The following is a 14,677-nucleotide window of genomic DNA, read 5'->3' on the forward strand; positions in this document are numbered from 1 at the left end:
TTTTAAAACTTTGAAATATAAATTTCCATTTATAAAGGATGGGTGGACTGGTTCTTTTCTTTTCTTTTCTTTTCTTTTTTTTAGCAATCTTAAGTGACGGACTGATTTTTCTCTTGGGCATTAAGTCAACTGTCTACTCATTTCAGCTTCAGTGTCTTCTGAGTTCCTTCATTTATTCCACACACATGTGCTGAAGGGCTCTTGTGTGAAAACATTGTGCCAGGAAGTGGGGGTGATGCCCAGATGTTGATGTCTCCATCAGACATGGAGACTTCCTTCCAGAACATTTTTATACCCCAGGTGAGACCGAGGCCAAAGGAGGAGGTTGGGGAAATTCATGGAGCAGATGCTTGGGGACCACAAGAAGGGGTCCTCATTCCCACAGGAGAATGGAGGGACTTGATCACTGGACCTTTGATATGGGCAGCAGGTGGCTCAGGAACAGGAGGTTCCAGTTATTTCTCAAGAATGAGCTGAGGCTGAAAACACAAGTGTTAGTTGGGAGTCTGGGTAGGAAGGACTCGGGCGCAAGATCCCTGCCCCATACAGATCACCCCTTCTTCCCCCCAGGGGAACCAGGAGGCTCCTTTCAAGAAGAAGGAAACCAAAGAAGGTCCAGACCCTGGGGACACGGGGTGCAGAGTAGGACAAGGGGAGAAGCTACATTGACCATGGAAGGGGTGAGGGCCACAGAAGACCATCTTACAATCCTGAGGAAAACATGTCCCTTCCTAGCCCCTTGCCCCTCCACCTCCCCAGCAGCAACAGTCAGTGACCTGTACCCTCTGGAACTATGTCCTGCAGCTCCTGTCACGAAGAGCCACACCAGAGGTTTGGTGTCTCTCAGTGATAGAGGCTGGGAGTCCAAAACAGACATGTCAACATGGCCACATGCCCTCTCAAGCCTCCAGGAGAGGATCCTGCCTTTCTTCTTCCAGATCCAGAAACAGCAGCTTCTCCTTGGCTTGTGATGACATGGCCACAGGCTCTGTCTCTGTTGCCATGCGATCTCTCCCTGGACAGGTCTGCCACCGAAGGGCACCTATCATATTGGATCAGGGGTCCACCCTACTCCAGTGTGCCCTCCCCCGAACCAATCACTTCTGCAACACCCCGTCTTCCAAAGATCACATTCTGAGATACTAGGGGCTAGGAATTGAGCATGTCCTTTTTGGGAAATACACTTCAATCCATAACACTGTCCCGGCAGAAAGCAGAATGTTACTCCATAGAGAAACTCACTGAGCCAAAAGAAAACATATTCAGAGGCTAATCTACAGAGTCCCACAGGAAAATAGGCAGGTCTTCACGCCACTGTGAAGCTCCTATTCCGACAAGCTCTGGTTGTGAACACAGAGCTTCCAACTGGATTTTCATGGCCCATTCTTAAATATTCATCACCAATCAAGCCCTCTAGGGAAACTCATAAATAAGAAACAGACACTTAAACAACCAACAGAAATTAATTAATTAGTTCATTGATTAAGGAACTTAGAGGCAACAGAGACAATGCAGGAAGCAAAGAGAATTTTCCAGGGGATAATAATGAACATTTGTAGAAAGCAAAAAAAAAAAAAAAAACACCCATATATATATATATATATGTATAAAAAAATATATATATATATATATATAATAAAAAACATATATATATATGTGGATATATATATATATATATATATCCACATATATATATATTGCATTCAGGAAAAAAGAAAAGGATGTTATTTCTTAAATGAGAATATTTATTGAGTAAGAAATCCTTTAGAAGTTAAAAACACCATAAGAAATCTCACTTGCATGTGGAATCCAAAAAAAGCTGAACTCACCAAAGCAGAGAATGGTGGTAACCAGAGCCTGAAGGAATGGGGGACCTCGAGAGAAGATGGTCAAAGGGCACAGACACAGTTTTAAGATAAGTTCCAGGACCTGATGTGCTGCATGGTGATGATAGTTAATAACCCTGTACAGTATAATTGAAATTAGCTAGAAAGTTGGTCTTAAGTATTGTCACCACACACACACACACACACACACACACACACTGATAAGTATGTATGGTGATGGATATGCTAATTAGCCCAATCGTGATCATTTCAAATGTATATGTATATCAAAACATTATTTTATACCCCACAAATATGTACAATTTTTATTTGCAAAAATATTTGGGGGAAAAATGTCATAGCAAAACTAAAAAAAAAAATCAATATTTTGGCAGATTAACTAAAGGAAATCCCTCAGAGAGTATGATCAAAACTCCAAGAGAGAGAAAATAAAGAAATAGAGGAAAGACAAGAAAATTATAGGCCCATCCAAGAGGTCCAACATCTGAGAAACAGAATCACAGAATGAAAGAACAGAAAACCATAGGGAGGAAATTATCAGATAAATGATATTTTTAAAAATCCCATAATTGGAAGGTGGAAGTTTCCAGCTCAAACATTGAAATGGTGAATGAGGAAGGACTCTTGCCAAGGCACATCACCATGACATTTCACAAACACAGACAATAAAGAGAAAAGATCCTAAAACCTTACCAAGAGGTAAAGTGCAAAATGAAAAATGGGACTTTTATACAAAGCATTAGGAATCAAAAGACCTGTCAGACATCCTCGGGAGAAATGCTGGAAACAAGGCAATGATGGGGCAATGCCTTCAAACATCTGCGAGAAGTAAATATTTCCACCCTAGGATTCTAGGGTGTAAATATTCTAGGAAATCCTAGAAACCTGAACAACTACTAATTGAACACAAAGATAGAATAAAGACACCATTAGGTCAGATCTCAAATAATTATTTCCTGGTACCTTTTCTCAGGAGTCTGCTAAAGGATGTGCTCCATCATGTAGAGACAGAAAACAAAAAAGAGGAAAGCATGAGCTCTGGGAGGCGGGGATCTAACAGAAGACACAGGAAAAGGGCATTTACAGGTAGATGATGAAGGACTAACGGTGGGCTGGGAGCAGAACGATAGGGTGGAGATTCTAAAAGGGAAGTGCCAGGAATGTAGAAAACACAGAGATTAGTGTGGTGTTTGTTGATAATTGAAAGAAGCTTGGGGAGGAAACCTGGGCCAGCCCCTAGATAAACAAACCAAGAAGACGCCAGTAGTAACTCTCATAATTATGTCAGTAGAACTGTTGAGCCAAAACATGTGATACAATTATCAACAGGCAAAGGGGAATGGTGCAGGTAAGAGAGCTAAGCACTCTTGTCCACAGAAAGAGGTCAGATCTTTGTACTGAAAATGCTGAGAACAAAACAGACATTTCACATAGATACATGGATGAACATAGAACAAGAAAGAACAAAAAGAGTGAAAATAGTTTTCCAAATTTCTGACCATAATAAAAGGCTAAAAAAGTGTGAGGGGGTCCCTAATAGCAACATCAAGTTGACATGTCCCAAAGCATGATTTTTCGATTTGGAGAAATGGATCATTTGCCTTGAAAACTTCCAGGCATGTAAACATGGTTGTTTCATTTTCATCAATAGAAGAAGAAGGAAAAGGAAGAGGAGGAGGAGAACCATTGAAACCCTTTCCTGAAATCCACAATGCCCTGCAAGATGGCCGAAACCCATAATAGTGGGTAACAACCTGAGCATAACCAAGGGATGTTTTACTGTGCCCCGATGTCTCAGCTTCAAGGACACTGTGGTGGAGCACACTGTGTGCCAGACAGCGATGGTGTTTGCAAACCCTGCCCCACACGGGCATGGACTGAGACGGCTCAGCTGTGCTGTGTCATTATGCCTTCCAGAAGTGTTTTAATCACTCTTCAAAGACAAAGGACTTATTTAGAGAAGAGTTCCACTTCTAAACATTGCTAAAAATATCTGGTCTTCATTAATGCCAAATGAACTGCCATTTCTGTGTTCCAAGAAATTTTTCCCGCTTGGAAAAGAAGGTCAAAAGACCATGTTGAGAGCTGAGCCCCAAATGTAACTTGTTTTGTCAGTGAAATTTAATGCAGTTTTTGTGTTTCAAATTATTTGAGACATGTAGAACATGTAGAACAATGACTACAGGACGTGACATGTGATCATCTCAACTGTGTCTATAGTGGTCATTATTTAACTCTTTCAACAAACTCTTAGTAAGAAGGACACACTGCATTTGTGTAGGGATTCCAGCTAATGACCCACCCATTCCACCATGCCAAGGTGATCTGAAATTTCCAGTATTCTCTGCTTTTGCCTTGTTTACAAGAAAAAAAGGAAAACACGCTGGGTGTGGTAGAATGTATTGTTGTCTCCCCCCTGCTCCATGCCCAATATTCATTCTGTTCCCCAGGAGAAGAGTATACATTCCCTCCATTGCCTTTAATTTGTAGCATCTACTTCTATGCAGGTTATAACTCCCACCCCACTGTCAGGCATGACAAACTAGGCATGACTAGTTAGGGTGGACCAGAAATGCATCACAGACTTCCACAACATTAACATTCTTTTCTACGGCAAAACCAGTATGTCCAAAATAGGAGCTCTTCACCAGGTTAGGCTTCTCCAGACAGCAGGATGTGTAGCATAGAGCCCCTACAGCCAACCAACAGCTGCCTTTATGCAACATGACAAAGAAATAAGCATTCAATGTTGAAAGCCACTGAGATTTGGAATGGTTTGTTACCATAACACAGCTGACTAATAGACTCGATTAGCCAGGATTGCACCTGCTACCTACTGCAAAGATGGTGGAAGATCATTCCCCAAGATAACCTGCCCATGCCCTCTCTTCTCCTTAAACAAGTCCAGCTTTGTCTTCCTCCAGATCAAATGCTACCCTTCACATTTTGTCTGTACCCCAGGTTCTGGATGAGCTCTTTGAAAGTTTCCGTTTGAAAAAACTCATTTACTGAAAAATGATTCTCCTTGGTATCTCAGATGATATAAACAGCCACTCCATGTCATAGTAACTTTCCACAAAATCCAAATAGCCCAATACAGCTCAGCTCCTCTTGATTTAATCTGCCATTAAAAAAAATACATATGGTGACCAAGAAAAGTTATAATGAACCAATTTTCTGGAGTTGCTAAGAAATTTGAATAAGTTTAAAGTAGAAATAGAATGAAGTAAATAAAAAGCACAAGCATCCTTGTGGAAGGGAAGGAAAGCAGAGACATGAAACCTTCAGAAGCAAGAGGCCAGGGTCACATCTCACTGGCCTACACTCCCCCCAACACAACCCATGAATATTTGGGATGAGTTTTAAGAGCTCTCAAGGGTGGGCAGGTCGAGGGACCCTTCTGTCACACCCTACCACTCCTCAGACATGGACACTGCACATCTCCAAGGCAGTTAGAACATTGTGGTTGCAAACCAACCCATAGCTCATCAATTTTCTGGGCCAGTCCCCACACTTGAGCTTCCAGATCCTAGAGAGGTTGTGCCAACCAGACCTTCCCACATGCCCTACCACTTGGTTCTAGAGACATCTGCACTTTGGCTATTAAAGCTTCTGCCACTCAAAGGCACTGTGGTCCTTCCTGGCCATTCTAGGGGGTTGGTTTGGTGTGTCCCTTTGACTTGAGCCCCTTCCTCAACTCTTCGCAAAGCAACTGTCCCTCTCAGTGCCAGAAGCTTCTCCTGGGCCCTCAGTATGGCTGGGAGTCTCCTGTAAAGACAGTCTTGCCTTTTCTGCTCTGCTCTGTTAATGGGGGAGATGAGGAAGGCTGCATTTCAGGTATTAGTCCTGGTTTGATGGTTAGTTTACCCATTGGTGCCAATTCCTCATCTGCCATCAGGGGCCTCCCTGAACTTTCATCCTGTTCTCAGCTCCCTGAGTCTCTGTGGGGAGGCCTGGTCTCTGGAATGTGGAGCCCAAGGTCAGGAGGCCTCATCTGCCTTAAGCCCTGATACTCTACAGGGACATCTGCCACCCCTACCAAGTGACAATGACCACCATCAAATGGAGGCCTAGTGCCAAGGGCATCACATGCTTGCCTTGTCTAACTTCAGAACAACTCCATGAGGTCTCCCTAGCACCACTGGCATCTATGAATGAGGAAATCAAGGTGTGGAGCAGTGAAGACATTTGCCCAAGCTCACCCATCTAATAAATGGCAGGGTAGAGATTGTAATCCAGACAGTTAAGCCCTGAACATCCTCCCAAGGCAGAGAGATGAAGAAAGACAGCTGGGTCCAGAGTTCAGCCCTATAGGTGCCTGGAATGGAGATGGGCTAATGGGGCCACCACCACAGCCCCTCGTTTGGCTTTCCTCCTCCATTCATAATTTCTCAACATTCCTCACTTCTCCCTCCTCTTGAAATACCATCATGTCTGCCCAGATTGCTTCTGTAAGAGACCTGGAAGAAAATCCAATTTCTCAGCTCCTAGCACATGAACAAACACCTTGCCAACTAAAACCATTTCTCTTCAGTTTAATTGGATGTTGTCAGTTGGCAAAGGAGACAAAGATTAACTCTCAGCTTGCCCTTCAGTCCAATAAATGCCTCTCATCTACCATGAATTTGTTCCAACTCCTGGTTCAATGGAAGAAGAGAAACTCACATCATGTCAGAATGTGTCAATCCATAGAATTAGAGAATTTGAGAATTGAAGGCCCCCTGAGAGAGCATCTAATACAAACTCTTCACAGTTACAGATGAGGAAACCAAGGCAGGAAAAGACCATGACTCATCAGGCACAGGGAAAGCTAGCAGCAGAACCAGCTCTGGAACTCAGCCTCCTGGTTCCCCAACCCTGCGACTCACAGGGTATGTCCTGACAACCTTCTCATTTTTCCGTGGTTCTCCCTGGAGGCTGCTCCATTCTCTCACCCTTAACCACAGTCTTCCTGAAAAGAACATCAAGTTTTTCTCTACTCTGTCTATTCTCAGTCTCAAAATGTAGGCAGCTTCTCACTATTTCAGTCTTTGTTGGAAGATACGCTGTAATGAGATTTTTCTTCCACATACCAAATCAACCTTGCTTTTTCCCTCATGTCACCCACACCCCAAAGTGGCTCTGAGTCACATGTCTGCAAGCTCCATGGGGAAAGAAAGAAGTCTCCTTTGCCCTTCCTTGCTAACTTGCCAGCCTTTGTTTCATATCCAAGATTAGAACATTTGAAGTTCCAACACAGACTTTAAGAAACTTGCTTGGTGTCACAAGTCTCCAAGATAATGAATATATATGTTATCCAAGTTTAATATACAATAATTAAAGTCAGAGTAAGTGCAGAGTTAGGGGCAAAATCCTCTCTCCTATTAGTCCCAAAACAAGTATGAATTTGTCCCAAACTTCGTAAGAACTTTTAAGAAAGACTGCTGAACTGCTCCATTGGACTCGGGGTTGTCAGTGTCTTTAATCCACCCAACCAAAGCAAGTTTGGCCCTATGGCCCCATTGGAGTCCATCATCTCCTGCCCTTACTGCCCATTCCTCTGTCTCCATAGACACAGGGGTTTCTTAACACGTTCCCAGCACCATCCTGGGCTTATCTCTTGGGCATAAAAAAGCCAGGATACCAGCAACCTGGATCTTCATAAAGAAAGGAAAAGCATCAGAGGGAATTCATGAAAGGAAAATAAAATCCGCTATTGTTCTTACTCTTAATGAATGTAGTAGATAGTTGTTCAAAATAATAATAGCAACAAGGTATCAGATGCTTATAGCATGTGGATATGAAATAAATGGCAGCAAAGTTGTAAGGTGCTGTAGGAAGGAACTGAGAGTCTATGAAACAGTACAGTATTATTTGAAATTGGGCCCAGATTACTTGCAATTTTGTAGGACACCCCTAGAACAGCCACCAAGGATTTTTGAAGATTTAAAGTTGATTTCTTGAGGAAAGGGAAAATTGAGTTAAAATGCTCAATTAAAACCAGAGAAGGCGGGACGCCTGGGGGGCTCAGTTGGTTAAGCCACTACCTTTGGCTCAGGTCATGATCCCAGGGTCCTGGGATCGAGTCCCGCATCGGGCTCCTTGCTCAGTGGGGAGCCTGCTTCTCTCTCTGCCTCTGTCTGCCGCTCTGCCTGCTTGTGTTCTCCCTCTCTCTCTCTCTCTCTCTGACAAATAAATAAATAAAATCTTTAAAAAAAAAACAGAGAAGGCATAAAAGTGGGTGGAAGAGAACAAAGAACAAGTGCAATAAATAGAAAACATTTACAAACATCATAGATATTAAAATACATCTATATCAATAATTACTTAAAATAAGAATTGTCTATATGTGCCAAGTAAAGATAGAAATTGTCAAAGGGAATTAAAAATTAACCCAACTGGGGCACCTGGGTGGCACAGTTGGTTAAGCTTCAAACTCTTGGTTTGGGCTCAGGTCATATCTCAGGGTCATGGGATCCAGCCCTACGTCAGGCTCAGCACTGAGTGCAGAGACTGCTTATCCTTCTTCCTCCCTCTCTGCCCCTCCCTGCTCTCATGTGCATGTGTGTGTCTCTCTCACTTTCTCTCTAAAATAAACAAAATCTTAAAAAAAAAAAACAACTCCATGTTTTCTGTAAGAACCCCAATTTAAATATTAAGACTCAGATAATTGACAGTAAAAGAATAGAGGAAGATATACTGTGCTAACATTTATCTAAAGAAAGTCGGAGTAACTATCTTAATTTCAGACAAAGCAGACTTTGGGACAAAGAAAGTTGTCGGAGATAAAGAGAAGCATTACATAAGGAAGGAGTCAGTTCTCCAAAAAGAGATAACAATTCTTAACATGCACCTAACAACAGTGCATCAAAATACATTAAGCAAAAACTGATAGAAATGCAAGGAGAAAAACCAAATCCCCTATTATAATAGACTAAAAGTCTATTATAAGACTAAAAGACTAAAGTTCCTTTCTCAGTATTGATAAATCAATTAAACAAATAATAACATACATAAGATGTACATAACAGTGTCTGACTTCAGCTCAGGTCATGATCCCAGTGTCCTGGTATCGAGCACCACATTGGGCTCCCTAATCAGTGAGAAGCCTGCTGCTTCTTTTCTCACTCCCCCTGCTTGTGTTCCTGCTCTCGCTCTCGCTCTCTCTGTCAAATAAATAAATAAAATCTTAAAAAAAAAAAAAGATGTATGTAACCAGATAATCAGTAAAGATATAGATGAACATTGCTATCAATTACCTTAATCTTATTGATATTTTAAAAATACTCCATCAGGGGCGCCTGGGAGGCTCAGTGGGTTAAAGCCTCTGCCTTCGGCTCAGGTCATGATCCCAGGGTCCTGGGATCGAGGCCCGCATCAGGCTCTCTGCTCAGCGGGGAGCCTGCTTCCTCCTTTCTCTCTGCCCGCCTCTCCACCTACTTGTGATCTCTCTCTCTGTCAAATAAATAAATAAAACCTTAAAAAAAAAAACTCCATCAAACAACAGAATAAATATTTTTCTCAAACTCATATGGAATATTCACAAAGATAGACCACACTTTGGGTCATAAACATACCTTAGCACATTTAAAATAATAGAGATCATACCACATATAGAATTTTTTTAGACTTTATTTTTAAGTTGTCTCTATGTCCAGCATGGGGCTTGAACTCATGACCCCAAGATCAAGAGCAATAGTAATCAAATGGTATGGACCTTGCCTAAGAGAGGCATATAGATCGATAGAATAGAATGGGGTACAGAAATAAAGCCATACATTTACATCCAATTGATTTTCAACAAAGGTACCAAAACTATTCCAAGGGGAAAGTGTCATCTTTTCAATCATTCCTAACACATCCAGTGATAGGAAACTGGATATTCATACTCAAAAGAATTAAATTTGACCCCTACCTCACATTGTAACATATCGCATACAAAAATTAACTCAAAATGAATCAAAAACCTAAATGTAAGAGTTAAAACTGTAAAACTCTTGGGGAAAAAAACAGAGTAAATCTTCACAACCTGGATTAGGCAATTGTTTCTCAGATATGACTCTAAAATAAAAACAGCAACGACAAAATAAATTGAACTTCATAAAATTTGAAAGTTCTTGTGCTTTGAGGGGCACCTTGACTGGCTCAGTTAGGGGAGCACATGGTTCTTGATCTTGGGGTCATGAGTTCAAGCCCTATGCTGGACAGAGATGACTTCAAAATAAAGTCTTAAAAAAAATTACTGTGCTTTGAAAGACACCTTCAAGTGGGAAAACATTCCACAGAATGGGAGAAAATATTTGCAAATCATATATCTGATTAGGGATTTGCCTCTAGAACATATAATGACTTCCTATGATTCAATAATACCAAGAAAACCCAATTTTTTTTTAAATGGGCAAAGCATCTGAATAGGCATTTTTCCAAAGACCATACACAGATGGTAAGTGAGTGCATGAAAAGAACCAGCATCACCGGCCATCAGGAAAATGCAAATTAAAGCCACAGCGAAAGGCCACTTCACAACTGTCAGGATGGTTAGACAATCCCCAGGGAGAATGTGGAGAAGGTGAAAAGCTCACACGCTCACTGCTGGCAGGAATGTGAAAACACCACTTTGCTGAGCGCTTGGGAAGACAGGCTGGCAGCGCCTCCAGAGGTTAAACCTCGAGTCACCCTATGAGCCAGCAATTCCACTCCTAGTTTTATATCCAAGAGAAATGAAAACACACATCCAAACAAAAATCTGCACAAAATGTTCATAGTAACGTTATTCATAATATCCGCAAAGTAAAAACAATCCAACTGATGAGTAGGTAATGAAACGCAGTCTATCCTTATAATGGAATGGTATTCAACATTAAAAATGAAAGAAGGCTTGGTACTTGCTACCACGTGGATGAACCTTGGACACAAGACACTAAGTGACAGAAGCCGATCACAAAAGACCAGGTATTGTACAATAGTATGACTCCATTTATATGTATCGTCTGAAGAGGCAAATCTATAGTAACAGAAAGATTAGTGGTTGCTTAGAGCTGCGGTGGGGCGGCAGGACGGTGTGGGGAGAAGGGGAACAGAATGAATGGGATGGGATGGGACAGGATAGAGTAGGGTGGATTGGAATATTACAGATCCTGTATCAACCCAACAGTCAAAGGGCACAGCAAGAACAAGAGGATGGAACGAGAAGACGTGGATCGCAGTAGACACAGCTCTCCACTCACTGGCCATGGGGCTCTGGGCCAGTTACTCCACCTGAGCTCCATTCTCTAGGATAAAATAAGAATAATTCACCCATCTTTCAGGTCTCCCAAGGTTGTCACGGAGTATAGTTGAGAGGAGGTAGTGAAAGCGTTCCAAAGTCTATAGGATGGTCTAGCAGGGGTGACAGGTGAAGAGTCTTGGTGCCTCGTATCCCCTCTTCCTGTTCCTCTGCCTAGAAGTGTTCTCTACCTCTCCCTTCTTCTCTGCCCACATCACCTCTAACTACCACCTCTTCTGTACAGCGACCCCGCCCCCCATGGGTTTGTGCTCGACATTCCACGTTGTAGCCTCTGAGTACTGGACGTGGGACCCAGCACACTGCTGACAGACAGGACTGGGAGGGGAGGATGAGCACCTGGAAAAGGCAGTGCCAGGCACCCTTTACAGGGGGCACGGATGGAAGTGTGACATAGCAGGGAGGAAGGTGAGCAGCCCCAGGACTCGGAGACATGGGCAGGTGGGTGGGGACACTCCCGGAAGATGACATGGCAGTGAGTAAGGGTGGAAGCAAGCAGGAAAGCCAGCTCATCTCCCACCCGCCCACCGCAGCCACAGACCAGGAGGGGCTGAGCACTGAGCTGGGGCTGCTGAGCCATCCTGGGAAGAGCAGACAGACTGCCAGGCAGCCATTCATAGCAACTGGCACAGGCACGCCCGCTTCGCTGCCACCTCAGCCCCCCCCTCCTCCCTCCAGGGGCTCAGTAACGGGACACTCACGGAGGAAGCCATTAGCAAGGGCGGCCCCTGATTCACAGTTTACAAGCAACGGTGAAGTCCTTTTTCCACTGGTTGCAACAGCCTAGGTGCTGTAAACAGTAACTGTGACCATGCCAGTGGGTCCCCACCGCACCCTCCCCTCGTCTGACCTCTCCAGCCCTGAGCAGAATCCTGGCCATACTGCAGCTGCTTCATGTTGTAGAAGCACAGGGCGACGCTCAGACGGACCCTGAAGATGCAAGTTGAGCCTGCCGGTCAAACTGCGGGGCAGCAGGTGGGCTGCAAGTCTGTGTCCTGGACAGATGAAAAAGGGGCAGAAATGAAAGGTTTGGTGTCCCAGCAGGGTTCCCAGCAGCAGCATGGCCAGGAAACTGGTGGCAACAGAATGGGGGCATTGTTGTTTCATTCATTCATTCATTGTACAAGCCAGCCATCCCTGAGGGCTTTTATGACATGCCAGGAGCCAGAGAACCAAAACACAGATGCATGTATGTGGTTCTCAGCACACAGGAAGGCTTACATATCCTCAGGACACCCTTCTCCCCTTCTAATTCCCAAGGGAAGGATCCCGTCCGGGGAGCTGTAGAGAGAAGCTATTTGTGGCTACCACAGTCAAGGTGTTAGACCCCAGGAAAAATTCCAGAAACATTCCCACCTCACGAATCTCCTCAGACCTATAGGGACAGGGTACATTTCTGCATGGTGCTTAGGGATAAGGGCTCTGACAGCCACAGCCCTGGGCTCCCCACCCAGCCCCTAGGATCCTAGGGGAGCCCATCACCTACAAGTTGCAGGTGCAGCAGATAAAGGCTGTCCCCTCAGCATTATCTGCAGGCTTGTCCTTGGTTCATGGGGGCCACGCCCTCACAAATGCTGGGAAGTGATGTCCCCCTCCAGGGGAAGACCCAAAGCCAGAGACTGATGGAGGCAGAGGTGCAGAAACCCCGAGGGCAGATCCTCCGTGCTCCAGAGAACATCACTGGAGTCAGACTTAAAGAGCTGGGAGCGAGGATGTCTGCGTCCAATCCCTGCTGTACTGACTCACCAGGGCCGGGTCCTTAACCTCTGTGGCCTCAGCTTCCTCCTTTGTAAAGTAGGGATAATGGAAGTACTTGTCCGGACACTTATTGCACAGACAAAGTGTGTGTTCACAGGGAGGTTGGATCCAGGCTCTGCAGAAAGCACCTGGCTGTCCATTGTTCCCTCTGAGACATGCTGGTGGCCTTTTCGGGGCCGTGTGTCAGACACCCGCTACCCTCCGTTCCATTCCCTCTAGACCATCATGCTCAAACCGGCCATGGGCCGAGTTTCCACATCAGGCATATTCATTAGGTATTTGCTTTGACAGCACTGAGGCTAGAAGTTAATTTCCAGGGAGAAAGCATGAAGAACTGATTCTAAGTATATAAATATGCATGGTAGGAGTGCCTGGGTGGCTCAGCCAGTTAGGTATCCAACTCTAGATTTCTGTTCAGGTCATGATCTCAGGGGCCTGGGATCAAGCCCTGAGTCAGGTCTCATGCTCAGTGGGGAGTCTGCTTGAGATTTTTCTTCTCCCTTTCTCTGCTCCTCCCTCCACCAGGAGGAGAACAGAGGGGTGGGCCCTTGATGACTCAGCGGGTGCAGAGAGCTGTAAGCATTTCTGTGCGGCCAGAATGTGAGGGGAGGTGGTACTCTCACAGACCTGCCAGCTCTCCCTCCCTCCTGTCCCCCTACATTATGCCATGAGCTAATCATGAACCCCCACAATGGGACCAGGCCTCAAGAGGTATCTCCAACAGACCTCTAGAACTTAACAATGACCCCCAAGACCTCGGCGTGTCTCCTAGAAGCTTCCTTCCCTGCCATTCTTCATCCCATGATGACCCTCAGGGTCTGTCTTTGCTGGGTGAGAAGGAGCTGAACAAAAGTGGGGGCTCCTTCCCCCCCAGGATCCCTGGACTCCCATCCCCAGGTGGGTTGTGTCCCATGGGCACAGTGCACAGTGCCCGTGTCCTTCCTCCAGGACCCGCAGAAGGAGTGATGGGATTTGGCCTCCTCCTCCAGGCCTCACAGTTGCTGAGATAATTTACAACAGGGAACCTTGAGGAAGCGGGTACATGTAGGTCCATCAGAAGGATACAGCATTCATTCTGCTATAATTGATTCAGCATTAATTCAGTGTTTAGTAGGCATTTGCTATTTGTCAGCATTGGCTAGGAGCTGATGTCACAACCCAGCAAACAGACATAGCCCCAGCCCTGGCAGAACTTAGAATACAATAAAACACAGGAAAAGACCCAAAAAAAAGAATCTATAATTGGGGCTTTTTGGTTTTTTGTGATATAGCTGCTTTTTAAGTTGGTAATGTCTAAGATCGTTGGAATTGATCTGTGTAACATCAAGACTCCAGCACGTAGTGGTGGTGTTGAAATAGAAACACTGCAGCAGCCTTAGGGGAGACAGATGTGTGGAATGGGCACTGAACAAGGTCCATGACAGAGTCTTTTTTTTTTTTATAAATCTATAGTTTTATTAAGACAAAAACTGACAATGTGGTATGAAGTTTACATTTAAACAACGTTCCCACGGAAACCTAACACATGCCTAAAAAGATTTTACAATGGAGTCCTAGAATGCAGATCTACACGATGTCAAGAAATGATGGATCTCATGATTCAAGACAGCATTTTGGGTATTAGTTAATTCTTAGGATTAAAAAATTTTTTATTTTGTGTTTTAAAGCGAACCACTGCCCTAGTATGAAAGTTTAATCTTCTCCTGAGACCAGGGCTTTTGAAATCATTCCGCTCTTGGAAGTGATTCAGTGAACTTGTGCTGTCCATGACAGAGTCTTAACATCATGTTATGATAACCTGAGTTATGGC

Source organism: Lontra canadensis, unplaced genomic scaffold (assembly GCF_010015895.1).
Source record: "Lontra canadensis isolate GAN:19392208 unplaced genomic scaffold, GSC_riverotter_1.0 scaffold13, whole genome shotgun sequence".
In the NCBI taxonomy this organism is placed as follows: Eukaryota; Metazoa; Chordata; class Mammalia; order Carnivora; family Mustelidae; genus Lontra; species Lontra canadensis.